Here is a 6,525-nt window from a genome sequence, read left to right on the forward strand (position 1 = left end):
GTGACGGTCTGGTGGTGCACGGCAGGATGCATGCAGTTCCACTGGCGACCTGGGCTGGTTGGTCGTAGTCCGTTGTCCGCAAGTTACAGTTCGAGCTAAAGTCAGGGTATGAAGTGACGATTCGATGCAACGTTCAGTGGTGGACAACCATTACTCTCTGGGCTATTCGCTTCAGAATGTGGTGGCGTAAAATTTTCGTCGTACGACGCGTGGCCGTTCGACCGTGGGCTGGTTCGACACACGGGACAGATACGGACGGCTCCGGCGCGCTCAGTCCGGGTGGTGTAAAATTTTTTCGCTTGTTGGCAGACGACGCTGGGCCATACGACGCCAGACTTAATTTCCTGTGGGCTGATTGATCTAATTCAATAGATGTGATCTGTCTGGTGGCGTGCGGCTGATAACGTTACAGTCAAGATGTGTTGTAGGCTACGTTCTTCAGGGAAGGTATCATGATAGTCCATTCGAAGCACGGCAGTGGTGGTCTCCGACAGGCGTCCCGTTTAATCCACGCCTGATTGGTGGCCATCCGGAAATATGCTAGGCGTTCCTTTCAAGGCTGATTGGTGCACAAATTTGGTGGTGCACGGCTGCGTACCCGGAGTCCAAAATCACCCCAGGCACTTTGGTTAACGTTTATTATTGTGTTTTGCTGCCATTTGTTTCTGTTGTAGTGGTGGCCGAAGTCACCCCACTTGACGGTACTCATTATTAGAGTGGAAAATCTTTCTAAATGCCCAAAAGGTCAATATGTACAATCTCAACCAACCCTTCTTATATAAGCTAGCTAACACATGTAAATTGTTTGTCATTAATATATAACAAATAGTTAAAGACTACTTATAGCCATACAAGAATTAGCTAAGCTGCTAACTATGTTATATGTACAATGTATTGAACACGTGATGCCTCTGTACCAAAAATATACAATTCATTGGAACGTAATACACACTAAGATTAAAGGCAACAGGTTTATATTCCAATTTGTCATCTAGTACATTTATACTAAACCATGAATAACAATACATCAGAATAAATTGAAGACTGCCACTCATTATATTTAAATATGTAAAAAATCATGATTTTTTACAAAAAACAATTGATTTAATCAGTTTGATTTAATCATTGCCAACCCTGGACTCAGGGCAGATCGGCGCTGGGAGCATTTCATCTCGATCCGTTCATTCTCGAGTAGGTTTTTGGAGAAGGTTGTCTGGCTTCCTCCATCGCTATCAGAATTGATCCTGCAGCAGAGCGTGTGGATGTGCCTGTCGTGAACGCAGAATCTAAGCGCACCAAATCCAGGGTGCGTACCGATATTGAGAAAAAAAGTTCCAGGACTCTCCATGATCATCAATATAATTTTCCAGGACTCGTATACCACATGTTTAGCATGACTGAAAGAGTAAAGGTGCTTGTACACAGGGATAGTGCAGACGGCTAGTAAATCTGGCTAGTGTCGGTTGCTTGGTGACTATCCGGCTAGTAAGCCTGTACACACGAGGAGAGTATAAGGTGCCGCTATCTTCTCGTTCGCGCCCGCCAGTGAGTCGTTAGAAGCCGTCGAGTGAGGTCTGTGAAGATGGATAGTGTGATCACCTTCAACAACTCGAGTCTGTACGTCCTTTTTATACTCCATATTCTAGCCCTTAAAAATACAGCGTCGGGAACAACTAAACCCTGACTAATAAGGTCTTCTTTCCGCTTCAAAATACTCGTTTCTCTCTTCATTTTGTTGGAGTAACCATCATGGAAAACATTATACTTTAATTCATATTTTTTGGAATATTTCAAAGAATAATTGAATATCGTATGGAATCCACTTTGTTGGATTCCTCTTAGAAACATTATCGTTCAAACAAGCCATGATTTACGTGACCCAAGATACGTACTTCACAGGAGCGGCACAGATGCTCTCACCATGGCTGCATCAGCGCTACTAGCCACTTCTCCAGCCAAGATATCAACACATCGTTGTCTTTCTCGGCCGCGCCTCGAGCACTTGCCGGCGCATGCCTCTGAAGCGGCTGAACCCCTATACACGAGGCTAGTAGCGTGGACAGTTCAAGCGCCGGATGAACTAGCGGCTAGTACTATTCCTGTGTACAGGCACCTTAACCGTGCATATTCTATCTCCTAAAGTTGATAACTAGCAAACGTGTAAATACAATGAGCGGGCAGACACAGAGGATCAAAATGACACAAATCTGGAAATCAAGCCCACACTTTTATTATTATGAATTCAATAGTGTCATATCACAACAAATATTGAGTAATGCACACAATATTGCACATGATAATGTCAATACAGTTCAAAACACGATTCAACACCACTACCCTAACATTCAACTGGCAGTTATTTCATCAACTTTTTCTTTAATGTTCAGTTCAAGAGTGTCTAGCTCATGTTGCTTTGTTTTCAGAGATCGCCTCATGGGGTTGAACTTTGCGATTATTTTCAAATCCCCCTTTCTCTCCATTGCTTCTGCATATTCATCTGCTGCTTGCTCACTTAAATCACTTTTCCATAGCTTTTAAAAGAAAAGTGAGATGTCACCATTTTCAATGCCCATCAAATTTCAGACGTCAGAACATCTTCTTTTGTTACAAAGCTGGTTAGTTCGGCATTGGGGTTGGCTTCGACAGTGGATACAGGCCTGCTCTCCGTCTCTACATTCACAGTGGCAGTAGACACTGCAGTGCTGATGCGTGCTGACTTTTGCGACGGACTATTCCCTGATACACTTTTGGAGCAAGAAACTGCAGTTGCATTGCTGTCATCAGACCACAAATCGGAAACGCGTAACTGCGCTTTGCTGTTCACTTCACTGTGTTGCTTAGCTAACTTGGTGTGTTTACTGCCTTTGGCATGGCTTTTCAAAGCTGCTTCCCCCATATTTGACACATCGAAGCCTTTCGAGCACTATGTACATATCGCCAAACCTTCATGCTTGGGATGGCGAGCAAGCCAGTCACAATAAGCTTCTATTTTTAACCACAAGTCATGAAATTTACACTTTCCACGCATGGTGATGTAGCATGTAGAAATTGCACGCTTAAGATGGAAGGCTGCCTCTGCACATCAAATAGTTTCGAATGCAACTGAGCTTGGTGACCGAGCTCACGTGATTGGTTCTCCAGTAGCATGACCGACAATCACGTGATTGGAGAACCAATCAGAACGCAAGAAGAGACTGCTAATCGCGTAGGGTTAGCGGGAAAACGCCCTTAGTGTCTAATAACCACCGTAAAAATAACCACAAATCTCACAGCCTTGTCTGTCGAGATACTCTTCAACTGATATCTATTCTCGGCGTTGGATCAATAATGTTTTAGCTGGAACTTCAGGGAGGTACTCGAGCTTCCCGCTCCGCTAATGCGTTTCATTTCATGCAGTTCTTTCAATGGCGGACAACGAAGTCACAGACAATGAGATAAAAAAACTATAGGAACAAAGAAACTTTGATAGAAACTAGCGATGAGGATGCAGGTGCGCAAGTGCTGAAGCTGCACATTCACCAGCGATATCTCAGGCACACGCACACGTGAATGACTTACAGTCTCCTCCCCATGGGTAACATAGACACAAGTTCGAGCGGTCGAAGTTGTACACGGAGATGGCTCTGCTTGAGGCCAGAAATTCGGTCCCATCATTCTCATAATTTTCAATAATGGATTCGAGTTCACAATTGTGCGTTTGAAGACTGCATTTGATAGGAAACAATCTATATTAATACCTGGTAAAATAATCGCAGCGTATGTAAAATAGAAGACACCTAATAAATACTTAACAAAATTAAGGGCAGATATCATTTGCACCCGAGGTTGTAGCGTGACACGACAACCCGTGGCGATTAGGGTTAACACACGCAGCACAGAAAAATACTTCCTTTTTTTACTTTTTTGCAAATTCCAGTATTTTCCATAATCTGAAATGAAATTCCAGTACTTTTTAGGCCTGGAAAATGAAAAATTAAATTCCAGAACATTTCATATTTTCCATGGTCTGTACGAACCTTATAAATCTCCCAAGTTCGGTGTAATTAATGTCGCCCAGACGCCAGTCATGAGAGCCTCCTCGAAATACATGCTGATTTCCGAATAGAATCAATCCTCTAAGAAGACAGACGACCGCCACTCGTCATATGCCAAAGCGTCGAGCACAGTGGCTCGTCCAGAGGGCATTTTTGCGGTCTCCCCGTCAGCGCCGCATCATGCTGGGACGTCGAGCACAGCGGCTCGGTCTGAGGGCATGGGTGCGGTCGCTCCTTCATCAGCGCCGCATCATACCGAAGCGTCAAACACAGTGGTTCGTTCCGAGGACACGGTAGCAGTCACAAGTTTATCTGTGTCGACCGTGCTTGAGGCCCCGAGCAGAGTTGTTTGTTCTCCTGGTCCCAGAGCGACCTCGCCGACATCGGCTCCTCCGCGAAGCGCGGTGCCAGTTTCGCCAACATCGGCTCCTCTGCGGAGCGCGGTGCCAGTTTCGCCTATATCGGCTACTCAGCGGAGCGCCTTACCGGTCTTGCATACACTTAATCTCACATTCATCGGCTACTCAGCGGAGTCATGTGATAACATCGCCGATATCTACTCACGCTCAGAGCGCGGGTACAACACCTCTTGAATTGAATCCTACACAGAGATCAGTGAGGGTTGTTGGAGTCGCCTGCTCTCGAGACGTGGCGTCCACGTCGACAGCAAAATTTGAAACCGATCTGCATGAAACAAGTTCTCAGTTCCTTCGATGAGAGTTCGTCGACCCAGGCGGTGGATCGCGGCCAGCTCCTCGAGTCGATCTCGGTCGCCAAGAAGCAAGGGCTCACGGACGACTTCGCAGACTCAGAAGACGTGGTGGAGCGGTGAATCGCACTCGTCTACGCTAACGAAAGGATTTGGCTTTCAAATCGTTACGTCCCAAGAGTGTTGAGTCACGTGATAGTACCAATTTGATGGTATTGATCGTCAGATTCAATGTACGGTATTCTCTAGTGTAAAGTTCAATTGTCAATTTCGCCAATTTTATGGTCTTGAGTGTCAGATTCAATGTATTCACTAGTGTAAAGTTCAATTGTCAATTTAAAGTATCAGTATTGTAAAGTTAGCTTGCTGGGAGTGCCAAAATTGTATTCCAATGATTTGAGTTCGCGTGCAAATCTAGCGGCCCATGAGCGCTTAAAGATCCAGTGTTTTCATGACGACGAAGCTCCGGTGTGAGCCCTGGCAGTTGCTCCAGCAGTGTTCCCCGGGGCGATTTTTTTTCTGGGGCTTGAGCAACTCGGGGTCCTCCGAGTAGGGTTTTGAGGGGTTCTTCCGGGTGGTGGCGTCGTGGATTAATGTAGTACACGTGGGTATTTCTTCTCCGTAGATGCTGGAAATACAACTCTATCTCGGCGGCAATTTAGTCGGAGCTTCCTTTTGTTCGATGAGAATTGGTCGGGGAAATCTCCCGGGTCCGTTCCACGATTTCTTCGTCGGTAGTGTTTCTTCGCGGCAATATTTCGTACGCGGCTGGCTTGTTCACTGGAAGTATTCACTGTTCCGTGAATCCTAGTACGATTGCACACCGGCACACTCAGTTTTTGGTCGCGCTACAGAACGACATGCGGATTTTACGAGCACCTGCTCTCGACTGACTCACTAAGATTCTACACACAGCTCGACTGTCTCCCAGCTCTGGTAGATGCTAACTCCGCTTCCTCTGCTTCTACCTCGCTCCTTTATCTAGCCCAGCTCGCCACCCGCGCGAGGCGTCACTTAAATTTCCCTGACGACATGTGTTTTCCCCTAAGTCCGCGTTTCCTATTCTTGTTTATAATTTATTCCTATTCTTAATCATCCCATAATCATAAACTTTATTTATAATTTGTCTTATTCCTAATCATCATTCCTAATCAAGCGCGGCGCACTAGTCACTACGGCTATGGGAGTCAGTTGAACCTGGAGTGAAGTCTTGAACAGTGGTCTACCAAGCGGCCGGTCAATAGACGCCCGGCGTATTGTGAGGTATACAGAATTGTGAGATGTACCTGTAGGTCAAAGAGACAGTCGAAAGTGTTTGTTAACCACGGTTGTTACGGCAGTATTAAGAGGCATCAGCAGTTGTGACGCACGGGATAAGAAATTGCCATCGGAGCCAAGAATTCCGCAAGTGTCTACAGAGAAGAAACCGAATTACATACTCGAAAGCACCTGCAACGAAGTATTCAAAACTATCTACAGAGAAGAAACCGAATTACATCATCGAAAGTATCGACAGCGAAGTATTCAAATTATCTACAGAGAAGAAACCGAATTACATCTTCGAAAGTATCTGCAGTGACGTATTCGATGCTGTCCACCATGAAAAAACCGATACGCAGATTTCTCAGGGGGGCACTATCAAGGAGAAGCTCCATCGTCACCAGCAACCGCACCGCGTCGTCCCTCACATAACACCAACCTGCTAAGAAGCTAGTTTCAAATCTACGCAAGTCCAACCCACGCCTCCGTCACAAAGCCGGTGATATACTCGTTGGGAATTTA

This window comes from Hyalella azteca, unplaced genomic scaffold, assembly GCF_000764305.2.
Source record: "Hyalella azteca isolate HAZT.00-mixed unplaced genomic scaffold, Hazt_2.0.2 contig5366, whole genome shotgun sequence".
NCBI lineage: Eukaryota > Metazoa > Arthropoda > Malacostraca > Amphipoda > Hyalellidae > Hyalella > Hyalella azteca.